Raw genomic sequence first — 14,661 nt, 5'->3', positions numbered from 1 at the left:
ATGCAAATAAAGCAGTTATTAGCATGCACCAAGCTGGCTTTTATTACTGAAGGACCTTATAGAGATGCATAGAATCCCAAATCAGATCCTTTTTTGTTTTAGTGTTGAATGTTTATATGGAAAAAAAAAAAAGAAAAAAAAAAAGAAAAAAAAAAAAACCTTGTTTTCCCTTAGACTTCATGTTTAAATGCGCAAAATTACCTTTTGGTATGGGGTTCCTGTAGGCTTATGTATCCTTTATGTAAGCCAATTCTGAACCACGCTGGACTGGCACCATATAAGATGTAGCTTTTATACTTTATTTTAATAAAGTAATATTTTAAATATTTTAAATTTGTGATGTATTATATATGTCTTCTAAGCATATGGCATAAAGTCACAGGATCACAGAATCACCAAAGTTGGGAAAGGCCTACAAGATCATCCAGTCCAACTATCCACCCATCACCAATAGTTCTCACTAAACCACGTCCCTCAGCACAACATCCAAACGTTCCTTGAACACCTCCAGTGTTGGTGACTCCACCACCTCCCTGGGCAGCCCATTCCAGTGCCTGACCACTCTTTCAGAGAAGTAGTATTTCCTAAAATCCAACCTTAATCTCCCCTGGCGCAGCTTGAAGCCATTCCCTCTAGTCCTATCACCAGTTACATGAGAGAAGAGGCCGACCCCCAGCTCACAACAAACTCCCTTCAGGAAGTTGTAGAGAGCTATAAGGTCTTCCCTGAGCCTCCTCTTCTCTAGGCTGAACATTCCCAGCTCCTTCAGCTGCTCCTCATATGGTCTGTGCTCCAGACCTCTCACCAGCTTTGTTGCCCTTCTTTGAACACGCTCCAGGGCCTCAGTATCTTTCTTGCAGTGAGGGGCCCAAAACTGGACACAGGCTATGAAGCAAAATCTGTTGTCATTACTGCTCCTTTTCCTAATTATGCTTCTCCCTTCTGGTGCTTGCAAACACAGTTAGTGCAGAACTTTGAAAAGGGTTTGGGGTTTGGTCTGACTCTGAGAGGAAGGATTTCAAAAACCGCTCCCTTCCTACAGTGAAATGGGACTGAACTTCAAGTTTCTTGACCAAAAAATCTGAACTATGAAAACTCCCACGTGTACAGACAGTGCTAGTCAGTGGGATGGTCAGATATCTCTACTGACAAAGCTGGCAACTTTGTTGGGTTAGTTTGCTGCTGGCTTCCTGAAAAAACTAATCTTCTTCAAACTGACCTGCCTCTGCAAAAGGTTGAAGTTTAAAAGGCCAGCGCTTTCAGATGAAAGCATTAAGAAAAGGAGAATAACTAATTCCCGATAGTTCTGCTAACAAACCGATGATAGATAACAAAGTACATTCAGACCACAATCGTACTTATGGTTTAGTTTGTGGGAGTTGCTGAAACTTCCTGCATTTGAGAAATGGCATTTAAATATGTGAAAGATGATAAGAAGTATCGAGTTGATTCATAAAGTACACTCCTGTTAAGGACATTTAACATTCATTCCTGAAAATGCAACAAACTGCAAGTAATACATGGTTTTTTTTATTATTCATGTGGTAAGCAGCATCATTGCAAACATAAGGAATTTGAATTATTATTTCTTTTCAGTACATTCTCATGGATGTGTGCAATTGCATCATTCTTTTAGGCTCATAGTATTATAGTACCTGGGGTTATGTCAGGCTGTCAGCCAGTTACTAGTAGGGTTCCAAAGGGCTCTTATTTCAGGGCCAGAGTATGAGTTTGGATGCAGGACATGATGGTACACTAAGTAAGTTTGTGGATGACACTAAATTGGAACTAACTGTTGACTCCCTGAAGGGTAGAGAGACTCTGCAGAGACTTTGGCAGACAAGAGAGCTGGGGAATCACCAACTGCATGAAGGTCAGCAAGAGCAAGTGCTTAGTTCTGCACCTGGCATGGGGCAACCTTGAATCTATGCACAAACTGGAAGATGAGTCTGAAGATCAGCCCCACAAAAAGGGATCTGGGTGTTCTGGCTGACAGCGAGTTGTGCATGAGGCAGCTGCATGCCCTGGCAGTCAGAAAAACCAGCCATACCCTGGGATGCATCAGACACAACACTGCCACTGGAAGAGGGAAGGAGTCATCCTGCTGTGCTCTGCTGTGTGCAGTTTCACCTCCAGCACTGGGTGCAGGTTGGGTGGCAAAGTATAGGAAGGACATAAAACTATTAGAGGGTGTCCAAAGGATCTATGAAGATGGTGAAGAGTCTAGAGGGCAAGATGTATGAGAAGCAGCTGAAGTCCCTCAGTGTGTTCAGCAGAGGAGGCTGAGCGGAGGCCTCGTGGTGGCTGCAGCTCCCCTGTTGTCTCTGGTGACAGTGAAAGGACCCAAGGGACTGGCATGGAGCTGTGTCAGGGTAGGACCTGGTTGGGGGTTATGAAAAGGTCCTTCACCAGAGGGCGATGGGCATAATCCTAGGCTGCTGCAGTTCAAGGAGCATAAGGTTTGAAAACTGAGTGGTGCTGTATGCCAGGAGCCAGGAGGTAGATTCAAAGATTTTTGTTTGACTTGGGATATTCTATGATCTTCTTGTTAATGATGGACAGTTGACAGATACATCGCTGCTTTGAAACATGAAATTTGTATCTTCAAATGAAAATGTCATGTATTGCGCAGTCACACACTTAGGTCTTCTGCCTCTGAGAATTTCTCAAATTGCTCAGCATCTGCAATAGTAATAACTTAATTTCAGTTGTCTAATAACTGTGCCAAGCTTATACTACTCTATCTCTGGTTTATGACTTAGGTTGAATTATCTTGGACAACTTCAACACCCAAAGTTCTGCTGTTCTAAAGAAGTAATCAGGAAAAATACATTATTTTGATTATTTTTTAATTATTTGACTACTTTTTCTTATTAAAGGTCAGAATAATGCTTTGAAGGAAGAAATGTGTGTAATGTGGGTTTCTCTGGGGTTTTTTTTTCATCCTTTCCTTTGTCTTTCTTGTGCACTCACACTTGACCAAAGTGTGTGCTTTTGAAGGATATTTTATTTGATGTAGAAAGGATTTTGTGGAATTGCAGATTGCATAGATCTTAGAGGTGATGGGAAAAAAAAAATTAAATTTGGATTTGGAGAAAAGAAACTGGAGGGAAGGTAATTAGGATTTGATTGTTTGTGATGGGAGAGAAATATAAGTGCGTGAAAGGATCTGTCTCTGAAAAGCCTGGTAACTAAATGAAGTTAGGCAAAGATGGCAGCTTTGTGGAAAAGAGCCAACAGTTCTTGCAGTAAAGCAAGCTAAAAATAAGTCCATGATGAGTCATGTCAGAGATGAAAGCTAGCAGCATACACAACCGTATTAACCAGTAGACTATGGGAAGGGTTTATTCTCTTTCTTTGGCACATTTCAGAGTATATCAGGGACACTACATCCAGTTTTGACACTCTATGCCCCAAATACAAGAAGGATAGTGAGAAACTTGGAGGGAGTCCTTTGAAAAACAAGGTGATAATTGGAGTAGTGCACACATCTGCCCTGAATTTGGGACTGAGGAAAGTAGGTTTTCACAGCCCAGAGAAGAGGAAAGGGGGTCCTAATAGCAACACAATACAACACAAAGAGGTTGTCAAGAAAACAGTCATACCTTTTCAGAGGTCTACAGTTGTTTCAGAAGTGGCAATGGGCTCGAATCAAACTGGGAAGTTCAAACCTGACATAAGCTAAAAATCATTACCACAGGGACAGTCAGGCATTGGAGCAGGTTGCCCTGAAAAGCTATGGAATCTCTGTTCCCAAAGATTTCTAAAACCTTAATGGGTAAAGCCTGGAGCAATTTCTAAATTCAGTGTTAATACTGCTTTGAAGAGATGTTGCAAATAATCCATTTGCCCTGAATCATTATGTGGTTAAAAAATCAGAAGATGTGAGAGGAGACAAAGGACTGAGACTAGAGGGAACAGAACCAGAAAGGGTTCTGCTGGTGGAAGAAGTGTTCTTTTCCTGAGTGCAAATGAAACTTGGATTCCTCGGTGTTTGCTTCAGTAAGTGACATCAAGTATTTCTGTAATGCATAGTGCAGGTTCCAATTAAGCACAGCAAGCTGCTAGCAGTCATCAAGTAATGCATGACCTGAAATTCAAGAGTGTAAATTGAATCAAAATGTGTATTGGCCAACTAATAATCTACATTCACTCACTCGCTAGGTTTCTTTGGCTTTTTTTCCTGCCCCCCATACACACACACAACATACACTTCATTCAGTAGATAGGAGATATTTACTTCATCCCATGGAAAACAGGGCATTGATGGATAGTGTTTTAAGACAGGCCTCAGCCTAATACTCAGAAATATTGGAAGGAAGTGGTAAATGAGACAGAACATGTTGGAACAGAAATTATGATGGCCTATTTACATAAGAACTGTATCCCCTTCCTGTCTGTAAGAGCTGAAAAGCTATATTTACTTTCCACAGATTATATTGTTGTTGTTATTATAATAATTATTTTAATTCTGGAGTTATTTCAAATTTGACTTAAAAACTATTTATCCCCAAACTTATTTTCACAACCTTCTGTTCTACAGATCCCTTCTCTGATCCTGATGGGTATTAATCACTCTGATAGCTTCAGGATCTCTCCATGTACAGATGAGTTCCCCTTCTGGACTGAGTTCAGGAAGGGTACTCCCCTCCTCGATCTTCGTGTCCTGGGGAAGAGTCATGATGAAAACTTCCTTGAAGTGAGTGACTGCCATATCCAGGGGCAGTACTGAAATAGTCTGAAATACTAAAGAATATACTAAGGATATACTAAAATACCAGTCTGAACCTGCTGGGCTCTACAAACTGGTGTTTTTGATGACTCTCTACTTTGTCCAAAACTTTCCAAGCTGCCCTTGTCTTCACCACAGAGTTCCTTAAACCAGATTTTTCACAGGTGGTCACTCATTGAATGTTCCTCATTTTCTGGTTGACCAAGTGGTGTCCTTGTGATCTAGTTTGCAGAAGTGTTGAAATCCACAGCTGCAACTAAAATTAGCTGTGCTCTGAGTATATGAAGAGCTGTATGACTCTGCTTATAAACAATACAGCAACGAATATCCTGAAAAAGCCACGGGGAAAGAAATTCTGATCTAGAAGCAGAATTAGTTAGGAATGTGCCAAAGAAGAATCCTTTGGAAAGAGAGGGAGGAAGAATTCTTAAATCATCAGTTGGGTGCTGAACCCTATGTGCACTTAATGTGATAGAGATCTTTATGGGAAAGCCAATGTGAGGCTATATAAAGTAGCTTCTGTTATACATGCAAGGAAGTAGGACTGAGGTTATGAAGTCAGTTTTGGCTCATCCTCACTGTAAGCATTTAAACTTTGCATTGGAAAAGTTGATGGCACTGAAGACAGAGGACCTTCAGGGTCTTGCTTTAATTTCATGCAGTAAAAGGTAAACTGCACTCTCCCCAGTTGCATGGACTCAGATGTGAGTGATCAAAATCCTTTATTACAAGTTTTCACATCACTTACATACATTCACAGGTTCTCTTTTTTAGCTTTCCCATTCATCCTTACAACTTTCCCCTCCACCTTTGCATACCAACAGAGTATTCTACAAACACTCCTTAACCATACATGCAGGGGCTTATCCAGTCAGAGCTATGAGCTGTTCCTACTACTTCTAGAGGTGTCCTTGGTTCTCATGCTGTTTGTCTTGCTCCACAGCTGCTGCTCTGAACAGTTTTTCTTGTATCCCCATACCCAGCCTTTGTAGGAACTACTATGTGTAAAAATGGAAGAGGTGGTGATTTCACCTGTGCTCAGTCAGTGTTCGTATCCCCACTAAGGGAATTAGAAGGCAACCACTTCATAGTTACTGACACCACTGGCAAGCAACCCTAGCACTTTTAAAGCAGGAAGAGTAAAGGGGAAGAACTGCTGGCACACAGAAGATACTCAATGTCTAGTAGCAGACTGATGGTGCAAGTTTTCTTAACCGGATTTGTTTGTCCTCTGTATGAAAAAGGCACAAGAATGAGAGGTTTGAAAGTCTGGTTTACAATAATCATCCTACTGAATTTTCCACTAATGGAAGATGTGCAGCCTCCCTAGGCCACAGGCAAGAAAGAGATGGTTAAAGGGAATTGAGTAGATAGAATGGAGAGGCATGCCCACTGCTGTATGGGATGGGAAGGGAGGAGAAAGGCAAGGCAACAGCAAGATCATAGGTGCTTTGCCAACAGTGGAAGCAAGAGAAGCATGTTGTCTGCCATTTTTTTGTCACTTATTTCCTCTCTTCACCTGTTCTATCATTTTAGCGATGCCAAGCTCGGGGAGATGGTCCCTCACTCAGATGCAGACAGTCGCTTGCCCGCCAGAGGGCGGCGGTGCCCGCAGCATGCGGCATTTCCTTCTCGTTTGGCAGAATCGCAGTATCACGCACGGCCTGCAGAGATCAGCTGGTCCACCCCACTCTCAAGCAGGGATGGACACATAGGGTATGCTGCCTAGGATAGTGTCCGTATGGCTTTTGAAGCAAGTTTCTGTCTATTCTAATCGCAGGACAGACCGAACTCATAGTGAAAATCGTCTCTTCTTTCATGTAAACGTTATCATTTCAGATTCTGCAAATGACAGAATATTTCTGAAGCACCAACACCAATGAAGCAGTTTTTTAATCCTGCAAAGTCAGGCTAAGCTGTCTGCTATGTATCGTGTTTGCTTCCAAGGGAAAAAGAAAATAATGCTGCTTCCTTGAACTTCCAGTTTTGCCTAAGAAAAAAGAAACGTTTCTGTCTCATTTCTCAAAGCACATTTAATTGTGAAAAAGAGTGTCAATGTGATCACAGTTGCCATATAAACCTCGGGCAAAACTAGGAGCCTTGAACAGCACAGAGCTCATTCTTTCATCCTAGGTCCAATGCTGGAAAAAAAATGCAGATCTGTTAACCTTTTAAGCATTTTGGTCACTATTCTAGTAAAAATCAGCCTTCCCTTATCATTAACTCTTCCTTCTTTTTGTATATCCAAGTATACATACTCTACATGTGTATGTGTAATGTTTTGAATTTGTGCACCATCTCAAGCATGTTTGTCCCTGTAGTTCTGGGCAGAACCCCATCCAGCCCAACCCTGCACATCCCCAGGGATGAAGCGTCCACAGTTTCTCTGGTCAGCCTTTGCCAGTGCCTCACCATCCTCTGAGTGAAGAATTTCTTCCAGATTTTTAAGTGCCATTTATAACATGCTGAGCGTAACTTTGTTTGGCAGACAAACAGAGCCTCTGCTTAGCAGAGTAAAAGTCCACAGAGTGGCATGAAAACTAAACATCAGGACAAGTTGTAGAAGGTCACCAAAAGCATGATTCAGATGAAATACAAATAATTTCAGTCCAAGTGTGTGATTCACCTTAGTTCCATGTAACTATTTAGACAGCCAAGTAATAGCAGAGTCTGTAGGCTTTCAGCTTTCCTTGGCTAAAGCTCCCTTGTGTCTAATGTTCTGACAGTGTACATTTCTCAACACAGCTAAATGGCTGTCTCAGTACTTATCTCAAGTGTTAATCTGTTTGACATTTGTAAACTAATCACCCCCTACTTATGACAGCTCTCAGCATGGCACATTTTCATTCCGAAACATGGCCACAAGAGGAAGTGGTGGCCTGACCTTATTATTTGCTGAAGGAGTAAGGCAAAGAAAGTTCAGTGTTCACATTAGTCTGGGAGGGAAAGCAAACATCCCTCAGTTCTCCTCTTGAATACTGCCTGCACTGAAGGAAAGGAGCAAGGCCAACTCTCACAGCTGAAGGCTGGATGTGAAGACAGAGACTGTGATGGTGAAATTCCATCTTATCTGAGTACTAAAATCAACAAAGTGCCTTACTCTGGGTTGATATTTCCCAGTGTTATGACAATACCTACAAGCAACCTTAATGATAAGTGCTGACAGTTGTAAACCTCACTGCCTACCTCTACCTAGTGCTGTTATGGCAATGCATTCTTCAGGAGTGGGCGGTGAGGTGTTGGAAGACTTTCAGTGTAATTTGCTTTATCTTTCAATATTAGAATTAAAACATTTGCTACAATTCATTCATTCAACTGAAATAAAAATCAGAGAGATTTTTTTTTTTTCAAGGACACTCAGAGACTTCTCAAACTCCACATGCTTGTGCTGGTGCAGCTTTCACTGGCTAACAGCTGAGCCAATGAGAAGAATGAAAAGAGCACGCTTACAGCAAATCCCTCCACTGCCAGCCTTCCCCTCCCAGGTGCCCTTACACAACAGCTATGAGGCTCTGGAACTTGATCGATAGGCAAATGATGATGTGGATAAAGGTCCATCTAGGTTGGACCATGGTGCCCATTGTCACCCCACAAAGCACCTCTGATAAGGCAAGAAAAATCTGCTTGACCTTTCTGAGTTAGAAAGAACTTTTTGAGCACCTTATTAAGGAGTATGTTTCCAAACAAGGTCTGTTTTAGTATTCCTGCAGAGTTGTTTTGAATGTGCAATACTGTCTCCATACTCAGCTGAACACATTGAAGGAATCTCAAGCTTCACCATAGACTGAAGTGTATCAGGGTGCAAAACAACAGAAATCCCACTGATCCCATCCCCTGACAGAGACAGGTATGCTTCCTGAACAGCATAACAGACTTCACCATTGTCTCATTGTCTCTGGTTAGACTGAAGTCTTTCAGTTGACTGCAGAGTTCCAGATGAAGCCTGGCATAAACCAACTTTCTTTTGATATGCTGGGCTGTGCTTTAGGCTGTCCTGAATACAGAGCAAAAGCAAGGATTTGCAGCTCAAAATCCAAGGCTGAAATTCCTGAAACAGCCTTTAGAGGACAGTGAAGAATTGCAAATGAAACATTATCAATGGTATATGGGCTGGTCTGGCTGGGTTCTGTGACCAGTGAGGTGGAGGAATTTTGCAGAATCCACGCCTCCAGAAAAGGGAAACGGGGGACCCCAAAATAATTAAAAACAGCAGCAACAATCTGAAGAGAAATAAACTAATTTACTGAATCTGGTATCGGAATGCAAGATAACACACTATAATACAATATAATTAGAATTTAAACTATTGTATCAAATATATTGAAAGTGAGACTGTCCAAAAAGCTGAAGGTCTTACACTGATACTGAAGCTATGTGCACAGTCGGGACAGGCAGCAGCAAGGAGAGGTGAAGGAGCAGAACACCAAGATGAAAAACTTGATCAGGTGACCTTGCCAGGAATCATATCTTCTCTCTGACCGCAAAGTCCCTGGAGAATGTAGTTCTTCTCCTCCGGGCAGGTACCTGGAACTGGAGCGTTAACACTTTAACTCCCAGTACACTACATGATGTTATGATGTAGAATACCAATAACCAACAATCATCAAACCATGACATTCCACCCCTTATTCTACATCACTACATCATGCTTAATATATATAAATAAACCATAATTAACTAGGATTAAACACACGCACACACACTATATGTATGTACATGGAATTACTGACTGCACTCCCCCAACATCAAGTTCCCTTGTGACACACACTGAATATCCCCATTTTTCTGCATCACCCACCAGGTGCCCAGGTCCCTGGGCAAAAACAGTTCCATGAAGAGGCTTAATTTTCCCAGAAGCTGGAAGGACCCAAACTGCTTTTCCCAACATGTTCTTTACATTTACTACAGGGACATTATCTCCCTTGACAGGGTGTGGGGAGCTGGCAGGGCCATCACGATTGATAGATCCTCTGGTGTTGACCAACCAGGCGGCTTCTGCCAAATGCTTCTCCCAGCAGCCTTAGCAAGGCCCCAAATCATTTGTGCCTCCTGAGCTGCAACATTCTTGTCACAGATATTTGTTTAAGCTCTCAGGGTCTTTTAGGTGTTCAGGAGTAAAGCTCCATGACACCAAAGTTGTCCATCTCTTTAAAGTCTCTCCCAAGCCTCTCCACTCTCCCTGCCACTCAGTATTCTCAGGTTCTGGAGGACACTTCCTCAGAATATTGTAGGTCCAGATACTGAGTGAGATTAGTAAAACAATGAACAAGACATTCAGGGAGATCAGCAGTGTGATCAAATGGGCATTCAGAAATTGCATATAGGATTCAAAGGAGAGATGGGGAGCATGCTTAAAGAACACAAGTTGTGTAAAATTAGCTGCTCCCACTGGAGTTGTATGCCACTTTGTGTGCAGGTACCAGGTAGGCATTTCTAACGGTGTTTTTAATTGACTATATATGCCTATAGCTCCATAGAGCAAAGCAGAAAACTTAATTAAGGCCCAGTAGGTTTTGAGCATCAAAAAAAAGAAAAATCAATGGCATGCAGTCTTTTGAAAAGCAGTTTCACAATTTTTTATTTTTATTTTTTTTCCTTTTTCTTCAGTAGTGAGATAGCAGAGCTCAAAGTTTACAAATATTCCGGAGTATTGACAGTTCTCCTAGACTTACAAGGTCAAGTTTTCCAGCACAGAAACATTAACTTCTGATAAAGTCCCCTTGCAAAGCTCTCCAAATGCAGAAAAACAGTGGCAATGATCGGATGAGAAACAAACATTCCCAGCACACTAAATGATGTGATGATGTGGAATACTGATGATCATAAAATCATGACACACGACTAACTGCATCAAGAAAAGAAGGCTGTGGTCATTGTTGACTCTCTTCTGAGGGAAACGGATGACTCAGTATGCTGACCAGACATGACCCATAAGAAATCTGCTGTCTCTCTGGAGGACAGATAAGAGACATAACCAGAAAACCCATTTGGCTGGCATGGGCCTTTGGTTATTATTCATTGTTACCTTCATGTCAGTAGCCACGAAGCAGCAAAAAAAGTCCAGGAGAAACCAAAATGGACTTCAGGGCCTTGGGTCAATTGGTTAAGAAACACGGGCACAGGTAGCGTTTTCCTCTGTCCTCCCAGATGCAGGGAACAATACTGAAAGGATCAGGTAGGCCCAAGTGATCAAGTCTGAGGCTGGTGTCAGAGGATGAATTTTGGGTTCCTTGATCATGGAATGGTCTGCACAACACCAGACCTGCTTGAGACAGACGAAATGCACCTTTCTCACAGCAGAAAAAGGATTATTGTGCAGGAGATAACAGGGCTGACTGTTGGAATTTAAAGTAAATACACAAGAGGAAAGGGATGAAACCAGGCTTGCAAGTGATAAGCTATGGGACATCCCATACAAACTCAGCATCAGAAAGGAATGAAGACCAGAGCTTTTGAAACACTATTAAATCCCAAACCCACGATCAGCTTCCACAAGTACCTGTTATCCACTGCTGTTGGTCAGAAACAAAAACAAGAACCTACAGTGCCTGCCTTGCAACTGTTTTGCAGTAGAGCCAAATTTGCAGTCTTATTTGATTATTTTTGTACTAGACATTTTGGATCATGAGAACTTTGCATTTGCCATTTTAGCTTGCGTGATTGCGGCTTGGTTCTGCAAGTGCTAAAAGCACGGTTCTATTCTGTAATTATGCTAATAAAAATATGATTCCCATTAGGCTTGGGTAGTTGCTGATGTTGGGACTGGATGCATATTAACAGCATCTCAGAGCAGTGAGAAATGGTTCTAACAAAATCCCTCCTTCCCTCTCCAAAATATTCAAACGTGACTAGAATGAAACACATTCTTGATAATTACACCGATTCCCATCTATTTAACAATCTGCCAACACATAGATTGCTGTATTGAACATACGAGGATATTTAGGGCTTCAATCTACCTCCTGCAATATTTGTGCAATAGAAACAGCAACAAGCACAAGGACTATACATTTTTTTACACGTGCCTACAGCTGAACACTGAGTTTTAATGAACTGACAGAGCTGATGTGGCAATAACAATATATTGAAGATGCCTACAATAAATAGCAAGTGAGCCATCATTCATTGAGGTGGTTTGGAAGAAGTCTGGTAGCTGCACTCAGATTTCTAGAGGCAACATGACTTGGCAGACCTCCAAATCAAATTCCTCAGAATACTTCAAATTTCTGCAATTTCTGCATCACTTGCCACATGGATCAGATTTTCTCCTGTCAGAATTGTTGCAAAAGCTCCCATAAGGCTGCATTGTCAGGTCCATTAAGTGAAAGACATGTGGAATGCTACCTACTGGAATTTGTAACAGTAGAAAATACTACAATAAAATTAAAAATAAAACCCTGACTTGGAAAACTACAATGCATTGACAAGGTTATGTAATGTTCCTATCAGTATTCCACATCATAACATCATGTAAAGCATGGATAATTTTACCGAATGTGCAGCTCACAGAAGAAGACGATATATCCCAGAGAACATCACAGCCGGGGATAAGTCATGGGACAAGGACACTATATAATCTTACTTCGGGGCTGGACTCACCCTCTTGAATCCTCGGAGCCAGGGGGGAGAGTGTGGGAGCCTTCCAGCCGTTTAGCCTAGAGCTACAGTAGGCCTCTCGGTTTTGGGACTCACTCACTCTCCTATTTTGCTTGATTCGTTAGCCTTAATTTCAATAATATTGTATTATATTGTGTTATCCTGTATTTCGATATAGAATTTAGTAAACAAGTGAGCCTCCGTAGATCGTTCCCATACTTTTCTAAATTCCCTTTTTTCCCTTTCCTTTTGGGCCACCGATACTGCAGGCCAGCTTTCCCCCCATCACAGGCGCAGGTAGATTTTTGCTTAACCCGTGACATGCATAAAGCAGCACACATGAATACTGTAGTCCTACTTGGTCTGCATTTTAAATACAGAAGTCACACTTAGGCTGTATTATTATGTACAGGAAACATAGCTATATTTGTCAGGGGATGGGATCTGTGGGATTTCTGTTGTTTTGCATCCTGATACACTTCAGTCTGCGGTGAAGCTTGAGATTCCTTCAATGCGTACAGATGAGCATGAAGACAGTATTGCACATCCAAACCATCTCTGCAGGAATACTAAAACAACGGGCCTTGTTTGGAAACTTACTCCTTAATAAGGTGCTCAAGAAGTTCTAACTCAGAAAGGCCGAGCAGAGTTTTCTTGCCTCAAGGTGTGCCTCAAGAGGTGCTTTGTGAGGTCATAATGGGCACCATGGTGACGTTCAGGAACCCCATACTATGTCACGCCAGGAGGAACCAGTTGACCAGTCTTGCCTCAAGCCTGCAAGGAGGGTGCTTGCTGGTTGTGGACGAGAGGTAGCATGGGGCAACTACAGGAGAGAACTGCTCCCAGATGCTGCTTTTTGCTCTTCCTTCTCCTTTTCCTTGTGACTCCATGTCATGGGCGACCCCGCAATGTCGCGTGGGAAGCACCGAATCCAGGTAGGTTGGGCACTGAGCGAAGTAGAAGGGAAACAGACTCTTAAAGCTGCCTGGAAAGCAGCCTTGGATGGTGGGTCTGCCAGGGAAAAAGCAGGCTCTTAAATCGACTCTGTTCCCTTTGAAATTATGGATTTCCAGCTTCACCAGGCATCCCACCATGGAGCAGACAGGGACATCCTAAAGGGGAGAGCAGTGCCCTCTGAGCACAGAGGGCCTGGAGCACAGCAAACTTGATGGGTAAATGGTGCAGCAAGGAATATTGCATAGAATTTCTGCTTTTCTCTATTCCAGATTATCGTGTCGGTGACACGTATGAAGCAGATCCCATGGAAGGTGATCTGGAACGTCTCCAGGATTCCAGGGGTATGTTTTTCCTTGCAAATGCACCTGGTCTCCAGCCATGGCTCATCCAGGACTCTACTCTAGACCTGGCAGAATCTGAACCTACGTGTAGCTTTCAAAACGCTACATAATCCCCTGCCAGGCTCTGCAGGCTCCTTATCTAGAAGCCTGGCACAATGTGGAAAGGAAGCCTTTCTTCTGTTTCTTTATAGATCTGCCTGTACGCCGTATATCTGGGCGGCACCGTTTCCATCGGCCTCAAGGCTACCCCAGGGGTGAGTGGTCTGTCTTTGTTCATTTCACAGCGTCAGCAGGTACTCTCAGCATTGTCTTCCTGTGGAACATACCTTACAATGGTCTTTGCTGCTGCTGGGATGTGGAGAAGAGCAGAGTGCCAATCAGGAGAGCACAGGGATATGGCCTGGGATTCTTTGCCATGCACAGCAGTGTTTGCCAGCAGCTTCATCCCTGTGTCTCCTGAAGTGTTATCAGCAAAGGCAGAAGCATCTGGGGCAGAGTTTAGAGCTTCCTTCTAAAAGGGATGTGGAGATTCAGAAAGCATGTATGTCCATGCTGCAGTTCAGGTCTCAGGCTGAAGAGAATGCCTGGTCCTGCCTCTGCTACAGGAGGGCAGCAGGGGTACCACCTGTGTGCGGTGTGAGCAAATGGATGATCTGCTCAGCCTGGTGGTAGAACTGAAGCATGAAGCAGAAAGGTTAAGGAGCATCCAGGATTGTGAGAGGGTGACTGACTGATGGAATCACTGTGCCATACCTACAAGAAGGGTGCACAGGAGATGCTCTTCAGGCAACAGGGGATAATCTACCCACTCACAGTCAGATGAGAAGGGGGGAACCTCAGAAACAGCAAAGGATGGAAAACAAGTCCCTGTTCAGGGCAGCAAGCAGATCGCCTCTCAGCTAATCCCACCTTCCCACATGCTCTTACATAACAGCTATGAAGCTCTGGAGCTGCAAAACAGACTTGGATGGTGGGTCCACTGGAGAAACAACCAGGCTCTGACACAAAGTCTGCTCACCTGTGCCCCAAGTAGGG

This window comes from Coturnix japonica, chromosome 1 (assembly GCF_054131305.1).
Source record: "Coturnix japonica strain WE chromosome 1, WE-NBRP24, whole genome shotgun sequence".
In the NCBI taxonomy this organism is placed as follows: domain Eukaryota; kingdom Metazoa; phylum Chordata; class Aves; order Galliformes; family Phasianidae; genus Coturnix; species Coturnix japonica.
Note: the sequence above shows the minus strand (reverse complement) of the source record.